The 19,471-nt window shown below is 42.0% G+C and overlaps 1 long non-coding RNA gene across 1 annotated transcript in view; it reads right to left on the reverse strand.

The window, feature by feature from the left end:
- Nucleotides 1–19,471, reverse strand: part of LOC122172256 (uncharacterized) — a 71,891-nt gene that overhangs the window by 25,537 nt on the left and 26,883 nt on the right. Inside the window, exon 3 of the long non-coding RNA XR_006172372.2 lies at nucleotides 925–1,018. This is a non-coding gene — a long non-coding RNA (uncharacterized LOC122172256). The remainder of the gene's footprint in view (nucleotides 1–924; nucleotides 1,019–19,471) is intronic.

A 19,471-nucleotide genomic window follows, 5' to 3' on the forward strand; every position in this document is an offset into this window, starting at 1 on the left:
CTAAGTAAGTGTGCGTAAGTAAGATCCAGCAGCTATTTTACCAAGGCCGTGGTGAATAACTCTGGTACTAAATATCATCTTTGATTATGAATCAGACATGTCCTTTCTTGGTTGTACAGGTACCTGGTATACTTGGTAGCCTATATTTAATAAAATAGAAGGAAGAGGAGGCCCTGCTCAGCAGGATAACAGACATGCCAAACCCGCAAAAAAAAATTTAAAAATGCGGAAATTGGGCTTGGTTTTGCCTTAATTGGCTTGTGAGTTGCTTGTTGTCTAGTTTTTGGCTTATAGATTGTTTGGCTTGTAGCTTGTTGCTTTTTTTGTTTGTTTGTTTGTTTGTTTTTTGATTGGCTCCCGGCAAGCAGAGGCAAGGTGGGAGAGAGTCAGGGGTGCACAGTGGGCCCACCGCAGTCCCAGACTGCACGCTGGGGGGATCTCGTCACAGAGTGTTGGGGTTCTTAGGGATTGGCTTGTTTTGGTTTATTAGCTAATGGGATTAGCTTGATTTTTGGTTTATTGTGAAAGTCGGGGTGCTTATTTACCACATGAAAGTTAGCAACTGTGCAGGATAACACAGTTTCTAATGTTTTACCAACAAACCTGCACAAAATACTCGTTAGTAGTCAGCATGTACTGTTCTAATCTTATCTCAGTGTTCCTGGGCAAAACCATTTTAGGAGTTTGGGGAATAATGTCTGGGGGAATGTCCCAATACTCCAAAGAGGAAAAACAAGAAATTGTTCTTGTGTTACCACTATTATTGAATGTCCAGGGACGAGAGTCCCCACCAGTATTTGCTACTGAAGTAGAACATTAATTACTTCGCCCTTGTATAGTGCCTTCCAGCTGAAAGGCCAAAGGTTTTGGGAACCCCTACTGTAGTCTCTCAATACTGTCTGTGCGGTAAGTAAAGATAATTACCTGAATTCCTCAGCATATTCTGATCACAAGCTCATCATATCAGGGACTATATTCTTCTTTTGTGTCTTGTAGAGCACAGAGTCCACTGTCAGTTCTTTAAAAAAAAATTAAATATAGATGAAGAAATGAATAGAGTTGGCTGGAAAAAATGTTTTTTTGGAATTTGCCAATTTATCAAAATTAAACTTTATCATAGGAATGGTTTGATTATGACCGTCATGGGTTCCCCCCGGGGTGCCACCTGGAACTGGGGTACCACTGAGCTCCCCTGACCCACCAACCTTGGCTCCCTTTTACACATTACTGCTGTGACAAGCTGCCAAGCCCTTTCCAGGCTCCAACCTGCACTTTCACCAGCACACTTACAGGTAGGGACACACCCAGTTTCAATACATGCAGACACTCTGACCAGCCCCTGCATGGGAAGGCTCCAACTAGGGCACCTCCCAGTTCCTAAGGCATGCACCCCCTCTGGAGTATAAATCCAAAATTATACCATCTTGTGCACAGGGAACTGTACAGCATAAGCTCATAAAATCCACTCCCTCCATCAATGTGGAGAGGAATATGCAACAGCTTTCTGCCTGAGTTATAACTCCCACACACTGGTTTTAGATAAAGCAAAAACGAGTTTATTAACTGCAAAAGAGAGATTTTAAGTAATTACAAGGGATAGCAAACGGATCAAAGCAGATTACCTAGCAAATACACAAAGAATGCAAACTAAGCATAATATACTACATAGATTGGATATGAATAGCAAATTCTCACCCTAAGTGATGATACAAGCAGGCTGCAGATTCTTAAGGGGCCAGCTGCACTTGCTTACAGCTTGTCCCATTCACAGACTAAAAATCCCTTTAACCTGGGTCCAGCACTTCCCCCAGTTCAGTCTTTCTTCCTTAGGTGTTTCCATGAGTCTTCTTGGGTGCAGGATCAGTGAAGAACCATGATGCTGTCACTCACCTGCCTTATATAGCTTTTGCATATGGCGGGAATCCTTTGTTTCAAAGCTTGGCTCCCACTCCAGTCAGTGGAAAAATACTGACATCCCAAGATGGAGTCCGGCACCAGGTGAACTAGTCACATGACCCTGTAGTGTCACAGCAGCCATTACTTGGAGACTGTCCTCAGGAAGGCTCCCCAGGTGGGAGATAAGCTTCTCCTAAGGTCTATTATTCTCTCTAATGGCTCATTAACTTGACTTGGCCCTTCCCAGCCAGCTATCTAGACTGAGAGCCTTTTGCCTAGTGGGCATTGCCCAGGAACAGTTACATGTGAAATAGATACATAGTCAATATTCATAACTTTGGAAACAAAAATAATACAGGCATACAAATAGGATAATCGTAATCAGCAAATCATAACCTTTCCAATGACATCTCACATGACTTATCTTGCATAAAATACGTCAGAATTATAGCATAATCCTATCCTAATATCACCGAAGAATATGGGGTGCAGTGGCACAATGACTGCCTTCTGTTGGATCACAGGCAGGTTTCAAAACTGGTTTCCTGCCAGCTTGCCCACTTGGCTGCTCCACAGCCTGCTAAGCACGGGACCATAGAGCTTGGGAGCTGGCACTCCCAGGGCATCCTGGCTCCCTTTCAGCCCTCCAGGAGGGCTACCGAAGATCCAGGGCTTCCAGGTTCTCTGGATCCCTGGCAGCCTGCCATGGAACCTGGGATCCTGGAACCTCTGGCAGCCTGCCATGGAACCTGGGACCCTGGAACCTCTGGCAGCTGCGGACTGAAACTGACATAATTCCTGTCAGTTTCACTAACCACCACCAATAGCAGCAGTGAAACTGACTAGAACTATGTTAACTTGAGAGATTCAATGAGTCAAATAGTGAAGAGCCAGGAACCTTCCTTTTATTACTCTAGGATTAAAAATTCCTGGACATACGGAGCTGTAGTTCTGCACAAGATGTTTGCATCCCTTACAAACATTATTTGTTTTCACTTTGAATTGAAATATGAATCAAAACTACATTCTCTCCCTTGTCAAGCATTTCTCTCTTGCTGTAGGTGAGACAGTTTTAAAATCTGCTGTATATTTTCTGCAGGTATTTCTGTAGCAGTGTCCCTCTAGCTTTCAGAATGTATTTGTTGAAAGTAGCATTTGAATTAGTGATGTGTCACCTACCACTGCCTTTGCAAGAGTCATATCCTGCCCCCCAAAAAGTCATAACCAAACTGTCTAGAGAATGTTAATGAATACCGGGCAAGATAAGATCTACCTTGCCTAGCTTATCTTCTCCTATATAATATGAGAACAGGTCTTTGCCAATCCAGGACTCACTCAAACAAGTTCCTTGCTCTTGCTTAGTCAGTTATGTCTTTAGCAATATAGTGCAGGAAAAATTTGGAAAAGAAATAAACAAGACCAAGTTATTTACATAGCAAGCATTAGAAGGGATAAACCAGTAACATACAGTATGTATAGAAAGTATAAAATAATCTGATGTTTATGAATTAGTTTCCTTTACATTAATTATTAGGTTCTACACTAAAGCTGGTTGGGAATTTTTTGTCAAAATGTTTTTCAATTGAAAATGTGATTTCCAAAATAATGAAATTTTCCATGGGGAAAATATTGATTGTTGCTGAATTGTTTTCTAGTTTCTATCATGAAAATGAAAATATAAATGTTTCTTTTTTGGTTGGTTCAAATTACTCTCTGCAGATGCCTCATGCCCACATTTTCCCCTGTGAATTGGGCTCCCTAGACAGACTACAACTCCCAGGGTGCAGTCTGGTTACGTAACTCCCAGGGTGCAGTCTGGTTACATAACTCCCATGATGCACTGCAACAGCTCAGCCAAAGGGAGAGACCACTGTGCATCATGGAAAATGTAGTCAAGCCAGGAAGACTGACCCATAGAGGAGAATGGAAACATGAAGCACCAGAACCACAACTCCATTAGGCACTGCTGAAATAGGAGCAGTGAGGGCAGAATTTAAACTCTGCTGTTTAGATGTAGAATACGGGTCTATAACATAGAATATGAGACTGAAATGTGGCACCGTGGCTCTGATCTTCCTGGGAAAGTTGTTCTGAAAAACTACAAAACTCCAGTGGAAAATGTGCTTGTCCAAAAACAAAAAACACCCCATCAGCACACTAAGTTCCCTCTCATAAAGCAAATGGCAAAGTAGCAAGGTTTGCTAGCTTTAAAAAAATACAATCAGTCATTCTGGAAAAATGTGTGATTTAAAAATGTAGCTGGAACAGAGAAAATATCACAAGGGATGGCAGATCGACTCTACTGATGGCTAGGTATTAAATATTAACTGTTTTCGTAAGACAGGTGGAATTACAAAAGACTTGCCAAACTAGGAATTGCCCAAAATGACTGATTGCATCAAGACATTAAACATCCCCAGGCAAAGAAAACGAGGTACTAGGAAAGGTCAATGATATTCCCTCATAGGGTTTAGTTATTATGATTTGCTATTGAGCTGCTGGTTGAAAAATATTTTTTCAGTATTCATACTTGAAGGTCTTGGTCTGCATTAAACAAAGAGACTTTGAAACATAATTCCCCATAACTGGTGTTTCTGAATGTTAATAGATTTTCAGTATGTTGATTGCAGCATGTTCACACTCTCTGTGTGTGTGTGTGTGTGTGTGTGTGTGTGTGTGTGTGTGTGTGTGTGTGTGTGTGTGTGTGTGTGTGTGTGTACAGCATATAGATCAAGGGTAACATTTTCAAGAGCACTTAAGTGGCTTCTGAGTCTAACTCCTGTTGATTAAGAGACTTAAGAGCTTTTGAAAATTTTTCCCAAAGAGACTATTATATGAATCAGAACATGAGATCAGAACACGCTTCCACCTCAGAAGTCTGGCTCCAAAGTCAGATCCAAATTTCAATGCCCATCTCTGACTGTTGTTAAGGCACTACACATTGGCCATTGGTGTTCAGACCTTACTCCCTGTTGTAACCTTAGTTGATATAAATTGGTGTAGCCCAATGAAGCCATGTGGATTTACACCAGCTGAGGATCCAACATTGGCTGGTTACCTAGAGTGCATAAATATAAATACAGTACATGAATTGGGCCAGATTTCAAAGCAGACTAGGACCCCTTTGTGCCACTCAGGTGACCCAAAAGGGCCCCTGGCACAGAGGAACACCAGACTGGTGCATCTGTGCCACTGCAGGGCCTTGTGCCTTTGCCCTTCCAGTCAGATGTATGGCAGAGTTCTGCTCTGCTATAAATATCCCCCACTGATATAGGGGCCACTGAGGATCAGAAGCCAGGGTACAACTGAAAACTTCCTGGGAGACATAGGAACAAGCTCCCTGGCATATAACTGATGCATACAAATACATGTACATATGTATGTGTGCACATGTACAAATCTGCAGTGTTGGATACATGCCCATATCATCTGTATATAATCGTAGATACACGTATATTTATAGATATATATATAATTTAATAGGTTTAATACACATACTGTAGATAAAAATAATTTCAGCACCTGACTATTTTGTTCCATGCATAGGAATGCTTTATTATTATTTTTGTATTGTATTGGAAAGAGGTGTCTAACCTCTGTTAACCTCTTGAAGTCCTGGTCCCTAACTTAAGAGGCAAAATACCTTTTCTGCCTATAAACATGTATAGAGACAATGTGGGGAGGGGGGTCCTGTCTGCTTAAAGACATTTCTTTGTCTGTTGCTTTTGCTGAAAATTCCTCTTTTCTCAGTATGTGTAATTACCAGCATGATTTATCTTTGACACAGAAGAATTGGTCTTGTGATTATTATTGCCCAGAACTGACATTAGGGCTTCTCTCAGGTGTTTGTAATTGCTTCTCTTATAATAACAACAGTGGCTTTCATCCCAAATGACCACAGAGTAAATTACAAACTAACTTGCAAATCGTGTTTCCTACCGCTGATGCCAAGGCAGCTCTTGGATGAAATGCAACAGCTGTTTTTTAACAGCACACCGCAACATAATTCAGAGGTGGAGGAAGTGAAGAGCAATGCAATGTCCAATTAAAAATTCAAGCAAGGTCTAATTACCCAAGGTAGAATTAGATCAGGACACCAATATTACAATCCAGACCCTTCCAATAAGGGCCATGGAACTTAGACTCTCTAGCTCTGTGCTGATGCTTTGGTCCTGTACTGACTTAAAGGTAAGACTGCCACCTAGTGAAACACAACACCACTTCAGCAGCACCCATTAGTTCCTTAGAAAATTACTGACCCAGCCTGTCTGCTTTGCTTGTAAAATCTCATGGGACTTTAGCACCGGGAAGGTAAGCTACATATGATCAATTTCTATCTTCCTGTCTACTGTTTTTCTTAAGCTTCTATAATCGCACCCATACTCTTTGCTTACTTACATTTTATTAAGAGATAAAGAGAACTGCTGGCAGCACAACTTATTTTCTTTCGTGAGTATTAAGAGATGGTGATAGAATACAGCTGAGCTGAGATAGGTTATGAGTTATAGTACAGATACCTAGTGTTATCTTAATACTAAAGATGCAGACCAAATTCTGTCATGGCTTGTTAAACAAGTAAGTGGTCCAGATAAGATAAACGCCTGCCTCTACTATTCTTAAAAAAATAAAATAAAAAAATTGTTCAGTAGAATTTTCTCTGGCGACTCATTTCACAGAAATTGTACCTTAGCTATAACTGATAAAACCATAACAGCAAGTATCCTACATTGAATCTTCTTGGTGCCCATAAAGTCACTACTGCTTCTAATAAGAAGTGGGCTGTAGTCCACGAAAGCTTATGCTCTAATAAATGTGTTAGTCTCTAAGGTGCCACAAGTACTCCTGTTCTTTTTGCGGATACAGACTAACACGGCTGCTACTCTGAAACCTGGTATAAGGGTTAGCGTTCATGAAGTCTGCTGGTGACTTGGTCTGTATTGAATGTTTTCTGCAATAGACTGGGCAACAAAAGTAGCAGGAATTCAACCAAAGCTCAAGTACCATGTTTGAAGGACAGTGATATGCTGTTAACTCAAAATCAAGAATGAGCACTGGTTGTGGTGTCTTGCCATTCAAATGAGAAGAGACCAGTAAAACCAGAATACGGATGTAAAGCTAGTGACCTTGATTTGAAGGCGTTGTATTATCAGGTGCAATTGGAAATGGATTTGGCTCAATTGAGCCAAATTAAGGATAGGCATGAACTCACAATGAAGAAATGATGAGTAACAAGCCTTTGCCAGAGTCTCTGTGCTTGCAGCCTTGTTCCCCAGGGAATCAGAAAATTGATGATAGATGCACAATATCTTGTTGTCCATGGGTGGTTAGAGAATTCCAGATTGAAAGGGGTCGGGGGTACTTCTGCCTGCCAGATGAAATGTTAGCTACAGCTCAGTACATTTGTGTGTAGTGGTGGAAAACATGATTTATCTGCAACATCAGGAATAACATTGCTTTGCGTTAACCTTATCGGAGTTATGAGGTTAGGCTCTACTACTGTGTAGGTGCGTGTACTGTATATTTCTGTGTCTACGAACGGTAACAAAACTACAAAAGTTGCAAACTCCTTAAAATCTTGCTGGGAGAAACTTTTAAAAGCCCACCGTAAAAGTTTATTTTATATTTTAAAAATTCACTTGGCCCTGGGGAATCTGCATTCCGATAAACCCCAGAATGATTGAACCAGAGTCTCGGGTGATGTAAACTGGTGTAGTGCTACGTAAATCAATAAGGACAACCCAGGGATTAGGCTGCTAATCTGGGATGTGGGCGACCTGGGTGCAATTTGCCGCTCCCACACTGGCTTCCTGGGTGACCACAGGCAAAGTCACTTAGATCTGGCTCTTCCAAGGTATTTAGCTGCCTAACACTAACTAAATAACTTTGAGGATTGGACCTTAGTCTCTAATTCCCTGCATCGCAGGGGTGTTCTGAGGATAAATACATTAAAGATTATGAGGCACTTGGATACAGCAATAACGGAGGCCATATAAACAGATGCTCCTATTTATACCAGCTTAGGATCTGGGCCATTGTATGTTTGGAATCTCCAAAGTGTATTAAGTGCATTAGAAATTTAAAAAGTGGAAAGGTCCCTGTTCTTTGTTTACAACCTACAATCTGATCCACGCAGACAGATTTGTGAAGAGCCCCACTGATTTCAGTGGGAATCTGTAGGGACATAAAGGTTTGCCATACAGATCAGACTGCAGAATTGTCACCCTAATAGTCACCAAGCAGATGGGGGAATAGGATACCATGTAAGTAAATGATGGGATGTTCAGCACTAATCCTGTAGTTCCATATATTAGTAAATGATTGTGTGTGTTTGCAGTGGGGTACAGGACAAGGGATTAATAGGTGTTACAGACAAAGACTAGATCTCATTCCGATTACAGGAGACCATGTGAGGGGACTAAAATAAATGAGAAATCACTGGTGGCCTTTCTTTGGAAAAAGGAGAAATAAGCATACATAGTACAGTGCCTCTCCATAATGTCTCAGAATTCTCATATACAATTCCCATGCTTTGTACTTGTGAGATAATGTTCTGTAAAGTACTCTCCGAGAACTGAAAGTCATGTGCTTTCTGTTATCCTTGATGTTGAAATCTACTTTCACCAATCTACTTTTCTTCTAGATTTTGGGTCTGTATCCAAGGACAGGAATTGATATTCATTCTGGCTAGCCAGAAAGATCTTGTAACATGAAATCTCACTTTGAGGAAAATGTGACAATTTACAGTTGAGTTCCTTATTGTCAAATATCTCAACAGCTCCTCTAAGTAGGACAGCTGCAAGACAAGTTATTTATCGACAGTGAGCTTGTCCACACCTGCAGGGGTAAATAGTAAATTCTATTGGACATCAGTGCGTTGTGCACCATCTGGCCCATGTGGTTCCAGCTGATGGGCACTAAAAGTTCCCTTCTGTGCATTAATGTAGTCCCCTTTCAAACCGTACTGCATTAACCCTTCATAATGTCAGTGACGAATTTCAGAACGCATTAGTGCAAGGCCAAGATGATCCTTCCAAGCTGAGAAAGGTCAGGAGTAAAGAATTGCTCTGAGTTTTGTGTTTCTCTCTGAGATCAGGATGCGAGCACATTTCAGTAGTCGGTGTGCTCATGAGACTGAGCAGATATAAGCTCAGCAGAGAGAGCGCTGCATGGGTGTGCCTGTGATTGTATGACGAATGAGTGCCCTGAACTAGTGGGATCACAGGCGCATAAGGGAGGTTGAAGAATTCTAGTGCTCATGTTTAGACTTAAGCAGGTTACTTAACTGGTTACAAACTCAGCTAACAGGTCTAGTGAAGACAGATTCTTTGTATTATCAAATTCAGTGCAAAGCAAGCCAACAGATCAAGCAATTCTGCTAGGCCCTTGCTCACAACCGACTTCCCAACATACAGTTCAACTAGGGTGACCAGATGTCCTGATTTTACAGGGAAAGTCCCGATATTTGGGGCTTTTTCTTTTATAGGTGCCTATTACCCACCACCCCGTCCCGATTTTTCACCCTTGCTATCTGGTCACCCTACGTTCAACTCATCTTGGTCGTCAATTACTGATCACCGCATTGTATATGCTAAATTAGTTTTTCAGCAAAGATTTCCCATGGTTGCTAACACAGGAGCTGAGATTTCCAAAGCTGCCTACAGGATCTGGACAAAGCCACTAAGGCCTGGTCAAAACTGGGGGGGCGTCGATCTAAGTTACGTAACTTCAGCTACGTGAATAATGTAGCTGAAGTTGACGTACTTAGATCTACTCACCGCGGTGTCTTCACTGCAGTGAGTCAACTGCTGCTGCTCCCCTGTCTACTCTGCCTGCGCCTCTCGCAGCGCTGGAGTACAGGAGTCGACGGGAGAGCGCTCGGGTGTCGATTTATCACGTCTAGACTAGACGCGATAAATCGACCCCCGCTGGATCGATCGCTGCTCCGCCGATCCGGCACGTAGTATAGACATACCCTGAGAAGCTGTGGAAATAGCCACCAAGTTTTCTGCAGTATTTAACACTGTGCTGTTTAGATCTAAGGAGGGTTAGATGACCGAGTTAAAAAATACTGGCAGCCACAGGAGTCTCATGTATTCCTGCACTCCCTATGTTAATACCCCCTAGTGCTCCACCCTGGTATCAGTGCATGGCATCATCTGCAGGTTTCATTCCTCACAAAACTTACTTTGCAAAGGGCTTTACACTCAAGAATGCAGGCAGCTGTGCAAACCGGTCTGCTATACAGATGATACAGGCATCCAGCTAGCTGCAGTGCAAAGCTGGAGGCTGTGTGCACCCTGGGAAATATCTGAGTTCCCCCGCTACAGGCTAGTTCAGGCTTAGCATGTCATGGAAGTGACACTGCCATAAATCTCCATTAAGGTGACATGCATTAATCTATTAACACCAACTGTGTGGAACCCCACAAGCCAGAGTAAAGGGCTGGACAGAGAGCTAACAAGGGAGAAATGTAGTAGAAGGAAGATGGAATCCTAATACTTCCTCCCCTATAAAGAATGCTTTGCCCCAAATCTGAACAGACTTTGGTTCTTTGTTTTTTCTAGGAAGCCAGTAGATTAACAATTGCCTCAGTTAGGGAGAGGGGAAGAAGGAAATTCAGGGCCTTTTTTACAGGTGTCACAGTGTGAGAGTTGCTGCTGCACTCATTTCCTTTGTCTCCTCTGCCGGTGCAGTACAGCAGACAACTGATGGATCAGTCATATAAGTACTGGAGAAGAGAGAAGCCTCCAGGTAGCATAGAATCAGAGAAAGGTAGGGCTGGAAGGAGATCCTGTGCTGAGGGAGGACCAAGTGTACCCAAACCATCCCTGACGGGTCTTTGTGTAATCTGGTCTTAAAAATCTCCAGTGAAAGGAATTCCACCACCTCCTTAGGAAGCCTATTCCAGAGCTTAACTACCCTTATGTTCTTTCAAAAAGAACAGGAGTACTCGTGGCACCTTAGAGACTAACACATTTATTTGAGCATAAGCATAAGCTGTAGCCCACGAAAGCTTATGCTCAAATAAATGTGTTAGTCTCTAAGGTGCCACAAGTACTCCTGTTCTTTTTGCGGCTACAGACTAACACGGCTGCTACTCTGAAACTTACGTTTTTTCTAATATTTAACTTAAATTTCCCTTGCTGCAAACTAAGCCAGTGACTGCTTGTCCTCTCTTTGGTAGACTTACACTTGGGTTTTTTATATCTGATGGGTCAAGGCGTCAATGGCGGGGGGGGGGGAGACTGACTGTAAATGTTGTCTATTGTGGGCTGTTCTGGTTAGTCTTTTGTTCCACAGTGCAGCATGCGCCCAGATACAGTAACAAAGGCCATAAAATAGATGGCCGGTTATTTTGCTTATCTCTGCTCTGTACAAGGTTTTGCGACACTAAAAGGACCTATGAAAATATTGGAACTTTTTCTTATCTAGAAGTGAGGTGGGCACAAAATGTCACAAAATACGTTGTGGCTCCTTTAAGAGTATAAACCCATGGACCTCCTTATCTTTAAAAAGTGTGAGAGAGAATCTATGTTAATATTCTGGCTGGCTAGTTAAGCTGGATTTTCTGAAGAAATGTCACCCTGCCCTCTTCTGTGCAGGACACTGAATGGTACGATGTACACTATTCATTTCAGAACAGCTAAACATGCATGAGTCATTTGTTTGATCGTTTCTGAGTTTTTATGCCAGGCACCTGCCTTTTAATTTGCTCCGACCAACCTGAAACATCTGTCAACTTTTTCCCCGCGAATTAATAACTCTGTAATTAAAATCCAGCAGACAGCTCAGCTGAGACTTTTGGTTAATTAGGACAGGATAGACCCCCGGGAGCAGCAAGGCATTACATTAGCTAGAGAGGGCATGGATTTGAACTGGGGTTCAAAAGGTGACAAGGAGCTAACTTAACCACCCAGCTCTCTCGGTTTTGTCAATTTGCTCAAATATCCGATATGATGTTTTCATGGGCAGCCAGAGAATCTGTTTAATGAGGACACAGTGCTTGAGAATTATTTTCCTTAATGTTGCCTTTAAAAAATACTAGTGGGTTATTTTTATTTTCCCAAATATGACATAAAAAATAAGAGAAATCATTAGTGCTAACCTAAACTCTTGCCTGTAGCTGCTCTGCAAGGTGGTTGAAGTATTACTGATAGCAACATGACCTTCTCAATATAAGGCCATACCTGCTGCTCCTCTATAGGGTTTATGAGGATTTCGGTCTCTTTCAGGGCTGTTTTCCACACTGATAATTATAGAGAATATCACAATAATAAAGTCCCTTGTTGGAATTGAAAATTATATGTAGACTCCTTCAGTTCCTAAAGGTCTTTAGAGGATTCCTAAACTATGTGCTTGGCAAAGGAGTTATCAAAATATTGAAAAAGAGGCAGACAGCTGTATCAGGCTTCAGGAAAATTGTAGATGTCAAGGTCTATCTAAAGACTTCATCTCTGGTCCAGCATAACTGGAATAAAAAGCCACTCTGATTAATAATACAGTGTCTCTTTAAGGCTGTTCATGGGAGGTGAGGAAATCTGTACTGCAGCAAGGAATGAGATATGAAAGGTTTTCATCATTAACTTTAATAGAGTTGACAACCAGATTAAACTAGACGTGTAGCACTTGGAATTATATATACACCGTATGGAATCCTGATGTCTTGCTGTGTGGCCCAGTGGAACTCCTGGGAGAGACTTCGTAGGTGGGATTAGATAAAGCTAGTATAATTTAGAAAGGAGTTCCTCTTTAAATTGGACAATTGCATTTTGTTTAACGTTTTATTTTACCCCTGGCCAAATTTACCCAGGATCTCCCTGGAATGAAAACCTTTTAATAGCTTCTAATTTAAAAAGCTCTTTCGCCAATTCAGACATTCCCTTTGACAGTTTAAAAAGGTACCAGTTGTCTGTTGTTTTCCTCCACAGACAAGATGACAGAAAAAGGCAAGAACTGTCTGGTACTAGTATTCGCATACTGCCTAGCCCAATGGGGCCATGATCTTGGTTACAGCGTCTCTGATACAATTATGATGCCATCAATGCTTTCCGTCACTTTCAGTCCCGAAAGACTTCACATCCCCCAGTGCTGTATTCTGTGCCTTCCCTTACAGAGTGCTTTGCACTGGATAACCGAGTTCCTCCCTTCCAGCTAGGCAGGCAGCATTTTGAGGCTAAAGAGCTGTGCCTGAGCCACAATGTTTAAATGATAAACTCCGGCACGCCTGGGATGCTTCTTCTCTACTGGATCCCCTTTTCAGTAAATCAGGTGCATCAGTAAAGGTGACTAAGTTCAGTTAGTTAAGCAAGACTGCCCTCTACTGGGCATAACTAAACATAACCATCACTTTATCCCACAAAACACATTGTCCTCTTCCTATATTGCAAATTAAATGTGCCATTAATTAATTTTAAAAATATATTAACAGACAGGTTTCTCAGGGACTGCTCCACAGTCTGAGAGATTGGATCCCAAATCAGACAAACATTAAATTAATTTACCCAAAGGTACCCTGATTAGGCTTGCTGTTATCTGAATGCAATGAGCTAATGGAGATTATGCCAAGGGGATTTGATCTAGTCCTTTAGCTGTTTGTTGGAATTCAGCTACCAGCACAGACCATAACAAGCCTCTGTCTTAGCTACAGTGAGATTTCTGCTGATCATATCCTTGTTGCACTTTAAAACAAGGAAGAAATAGAAATTGACTTTCAATGAAGACAATATGGGTAAAGACTGCTTTTGGGGGGTGGGGAATATTTATGACCCCAGCAAATCTCAGTTTAAAAAAGGATCCCTCCCAAAATATCAGGCTTAACCCTGTTGTAAATGGTGGCAGAAATCATCATTGTGATTTATTATTTTCATATCAAAGATCATTGGTTGTTCAAGTAAACTACCTAATGTGTGTGTGTGTGTGTGTGTGTGTGTGTGTGTGTGTGTGTGTGTAAGCCTTTGGGAAGTGGCTTGAAGATTAAATCAGATAAAGGCATTTCTCATTAATTTGTTTAAAAATCAGAGATATTATTCTAAACTGCTAGGCCTCGTCTACACTAGAAACTTTTGCTGACACAGCTGTGTCATTTAGGGGTGTGATTATTTTTACTGACACAGCAATGCCAGTAAAAGCCGAAATGTAAATGCAGTTATACCACCCAAACTGCACATATGCTGGTATAGTTTATGCCAGCTCAGGGAATCAGCATAAACTATCGCAGCATAAGCACATTTTTGCCAATATAGCTGTGTTCACACACGAGAGTGCTTTACTGATATACTAGCAAAGTACTCCTAGTGTAGACAAGGTCCTTTTATCCAACGACTCTCAACCTTTCCAGACTACTGTACCCCTTTCAGGAGTCTGATTTCTTTTGCGGACCCCAAGTTACACTTCACTTAAAAACTACTTGCTTACAACATCAGACAAAAATTCGGAAGTGTCACAGCCACACTCGTACTGAAAAATTGCTGACTTTCTAATTTTTACCATATAATTATAAAATAAATCAATTGGAATATAAATATTGCACTTACATTTCAGTGTATAGTATATAGAGCAGTATAAACAAGTCGTATGAAATTTTAATTTGTACTGACTTCGCTAGTGCTTTTTATGTCGCCTTTTGTAAAACTAGGTAAAAATCTAGATGAGTTGATGTACCTCCTGGAAGGCCTCTGCATACGTGTGTGATACTGCACCCTATATTCTTCAGTGTTAAATTATTATGATATGATTATGGCATAATGATGATGCATTTTGTATAAGATGGGTCATGTAGGATGTCATTGGAATAGTTATGATGTGCTGAATATGATTATCCTATTTTTATGCATGTTTCATTTTTGTATCTGAAGTTATGAATATTGACTATGTATCTATTTCAAATGTAGTTACACCTGGTTGACACCCACTAGGCAAGATGCTTTCAGTCTAGATAGTGGGTGGGGAAGGGCCTATTCAGGGCAATGGGCCATTAGGAAAAACATTAGGCCTTAGGAGAAGCTTATCCCCCTACCTTGTGAGCCTTCCTGAAAACACTACGGACAACCTGTAAGTAATGGCTGCAATGACTCTAGAACGACATGTGACCAGGCCATGTGATTCTGAACGCCATCTTGGGATGTCAATATTTTTCAATAAACTGGTCTGGAAACCAAGCATTGAAACAAAGGGTTCCCACCATATGCTAAAGCTATATAAGGCAGCGAGTGACATCATCTGGGGTTCTCAACTCCCCACACAAGAAGACTCCTGGAAACACCTGAGGAACAAAGACCGAACTGGGGGAAGTGCTGGACCCAGGCTAAAGGGATTTCTAGCCTATGTACGAAAGACTTGGGGATTCCAAGCTATAAAGCAAGTACAGCTTGCCCTTAAGAATCTGCAGCCTGCTTGTATCATTTCTCAGGGTGAGAATCTGCTAATTCATATCCAACCTTTGTCCCCCTTATCTATTTACACTGTGTAGTGCTGGGTGAGAAACACTTTTCCCATCTTGGAAAAAAATTGAGATTTTGACATTTTTCCCCCATCCCTAATTAGGATAAAGTCAAAAATTCAAAAATGTTCAGCAATCCCACAATATTTTGTTTTGGAAACCCCAAAATGTGATGTTTCCACAATGAAATATGCTCCCTGGGATCCTCAGCTTGTCAAATTAACAAGTCTGGTTAGGTTCACCACTGCTATTCAGTGATGGACAGCGGTGAAACTAACACAAATTATGTCAACTTCAGACAGCAGCTGCCAGGTCCCTGGCTCGTGTCCTAAATAGCTTGCCATCAACTCCCAAGCCTGGGGCTTCTCGTTCAGCTGGTAGAATCCTGCCTGGCGTCCTTTGGAAGCTCATCAGAATTGAACCAGTCCTGCAAAATGTTCCAAATTCAAATCAGCAAATTTCAATGTAAAAACGGTTCATCAGAATTGTTCTGACCCTAACATTGTAAGCTTTCTGGGACAGAGTCTAACTCTTGCTAGCTGTTTGTACAGGGCCTAGAATGAGTTCAGCTGGGGCCTCTAGGTGCTACTATAAATAAAATAAGAAGATCCAAATGAAATTAATGGGCAGGGCCGATGTAACCACTAGGCGAACTAGGCAGTCACCTAGGGCGCCAAGATTTGGGGGTGCCAAAAAGCAGTGCCCCAAAATTTTTTTTGACACGACAGTGGAGTCACATCTTACACGGGGGTTAGGTTCTAAGGTCAGCAAGAGGAAAATCGCATATAGTGAAAATTACCATAAAATACAGTATACACTAGAACAGGGGTCCTCAACCTACCTCAACGGTCTAGGGTTCCGTTCACCCAGGGTTCCGTCTGTCGGCCTGGGGTTCCGTTCACTCAGGCCAGCAGGAGGCTGAATGGAGCCGGCGGCTGGGACCCCGGCTGGCAGCGGGCTGAGCGGGGCCGGCGGACGGAACCCCAGACTGGCAGCAGGCTCAGCGGCGGCCGAGGCCCGCAGCCTGCCATTAAAAAAAAATCATCTCATATGCTGTAGGTTGAGGACCCCTGTTCTAGTGTATACAGTATATACTGTGTGTAGTGTACTTTATGGTAATTTTCACTATACGCGATTTTCCTTACGCCCTGACCTTAGAACCTAACCCCCCGCATAAGATGTGACTTCACTGTATTTATTTTTGAAAGTTTTTATAATAAGTGATTCTGGGAGAGGGGGAAGGGAGGGGAGGGGGAGGAGGAGGAGGAAGGGGGCGCAAGGTGGAAGTTTCGCCTAGGGCGCAAAATATCCTTGCACCGGCCCTGTTAATGGGCAGCAGGTTTAAAACAAATAAAAGGAAGTTCTTCACCCAACGCACAGTCAACCTGTGGAACTCCTTGTCTGAGGAGATTGTGAAGGCTAGGACTATAACAGGGTTTAAAAGAGAACTGGATAATTTCATGGAGGTTAAGTCCATTAATGCGTAGTAGCCAGGATGGGTAAGGAATGGTGTCCCTAGCCTCTGTTTGTCAGAGGGTGGAGATGGATGGCAGGAGAGAGATCACTTGATCATTACCGGTTAGGTTCACTCTCTCTGGGGCACCTGGCATTGGCCACTGTAGGTAGACAGGATACTGGGCTGGATGGACCTTTGGTCTGACCCAGTACGGCCATTCTTATGTTCTTATCCTAAATTTGTATTTCAAACAAGGGATCTGTAACTAAGACATTAAATAAGATTCTATATGATGTTGAGACTTTAAATGAAAAGCCCCCTACATAATCAAATAATAAGTAAAATATAGGTATACAAAATTGGGAATCAACTGATCAATTCTAATCTGGAATGAAACCACAACAAGAACATGTAATTAGCACCACCCACTTATAATAAATAAGTATGTGTGTGAGGGAAAGACAAACAGCTGGCCACGATCTCATTAAAAAGGTGTACAGATAATTTTCAGCAGTAGATCATTCTAGTGACAATAAATCCTATACTTATTTTCTAGCAACTATACTTAATGTCATCCATACAGAAAATGTATGCCCTTCTGCAGCCCTCATGTTAAGGTTATCCAGCAGATGGAGCCACTGGGTCACACAAAATGCAAAAAACGTCAAATGAGTTTACACAGATAGCTAGCAATCAGGACAAGATGGCTTTGTTTATTAATGAAATTCTGATGTCAAGTGAATCATTTATTTGCATATATTATTATATTTTGATGATATGGCTAATTATACCATATTGAAACACTTGTTAGTAAAAGAGTCCATATTTATTTTACACAGAAATAGCTAGACCTTCCAATCAGCAAATACAAAGATCTTTAGAGTTGACTTTTATTTTGTCAAAATTCATCTCACCTTTCTGCCCAAGAATTAAAGAAGTCTGAGTCACAGCTTAGCTTGTGAAGCAGTGACACTACTGTAGCCATCAACAGCAATTGTATCAATCCTAAGGAGAATATCCCTGTCTCTGGAAGAATTGGTGTGGAGAGGGATAGTGGTTGTTACAAAGCACCATGGGATGAGACTACATCAGCAACTCTTGTGCTCTGTTTTCTCTGCCTCTTTTCACTCAGAGACCTGTACATCTGTTCTCCTTCAAGCCATGGGATAGAGGGGAACATATGGCCCAAGAAAACATTTCACCTGATTTCGTGTCAAGAATGTCACAAGAGCAAACAGTCAGTTCCGTGATTTCACAGTGGTGGATGCTAAAGTAAACAATGTTTTAAATTTGACATTCTACAATGCAGCAGACGCTGACATTCCCATTGTATTTGTATATTTCTGATTGTATGCAAGGGAAATACAGCGGTACATTTAATTAGCAATAGCTATTGCTTGACAAGTGTAATTTCAATTTTACTGCTTATGAAGCTGCAATTTTCTATGGTCTTTACCCAGATCAAAACTCTAGACACTTATCCTGGTAAACCAACTAATACCATAAAGTCAATAAAAGAAAACCAAAGGAAGAAATCAGTAACAGGGCTAGTTTGTCATAAGCTGCTGAATGGGAGACCTTCTAGGTAAGTGCTTATAATCTTTAATGCCTCCTCACTGTAGTTGGTGTTGCAAGGGAAGGTGAAATGAGGGCTGAAGTCTAAAGTTCATGAGGCAGGAGCCACTGGGAGTTGAGCAGAACAACAGGGTGTGGGGATTTGGCACAATGTGTTTTAATTGATAGTCCCACACAAGAGGTTGTTAGTAAACTGTGAAATCAGGTGTTGAGAGAGAAAGTCCCCTCCTGTACTAAAGTCTGGTTCAGGAGTATGAAAAAGGGAGTAGGAGTAACAGCCTAATTCTCACCATGGAAAACACTGGGATGTTGGAGTGCCCTAGAGCCCAGTATTAGGAATGGAGTTGTTCTGTGTTGATCAGTGACCTAGAGGAGGGTCAATGCTCAGAGCACTGGACTGGGACTCAGGAGATGTATGTGTTTTCTGTTTAGATAGTTAACCCTTTGGAGCAGGAACTGTCTCTTACTATATGTATGTACAGTGCCTAGCACAATCAGGGGCTTCTAGGTGTGACTGTAACATGGAGGTGGGAAAATGATGATGACACAAAATGCTTTAGTTTACACCTAGCTGTGAGAAGAATAACTCTGCCTTCATATTTATCCTCTGGTAGCACCCAGCGGTCCTCATCAAGTTGGCAGTGCCATTGTGCTAGGCACTGTACATGAAGAGACACATTCCCTGCCCCAATGCTTTGCGGCTGAATCCCCAAAGCTGACGTGTCTCCATCCTTTATTTAGAGGGTTGAGAGGTTGGGACCATTGAGAGAAGGGGGTTCAGAAGATCTCTGCTAGAAACACACCTTGTGAAATCCTTCCTCCCTGGGGAAGGAAATGTCTAAAAGAGCCAGCCAGTCTGCTCCGCTTTGGCAGATGAGTTCTGTCTTTGGATCCATCCCAGTCTAGGGTGACCGGATGCCCTGATTTTATAGGGACAGTCCCGATTTTGGGGACTTTTTCTTATATAGGCTCCTATTACCCCCCCCCCCCCCCCCCCCATCCTGATTTTTCACATTTGCTGTCTGGTCACCCTATCCCTGTCTCTCAAGACAGCTGATTCTTCCCTAAACCTCTTCACTCTTGGGGGGGTGCTGTGCACGTCTGCC

This window comes from Chrysemys picta, chromosome 12 (assembly GCF_011386835.1).
Source record: "Chrysemys picta bellii isolate R12L10 chromosome 12, ASM1138683v2, whole genome shotgun sequence".
NCBI classification, from domain to species: Eukaryota; Metazoa; Chordata; order Testudines; family Emydidae; genus Chrysemys; species Chrysemys picta.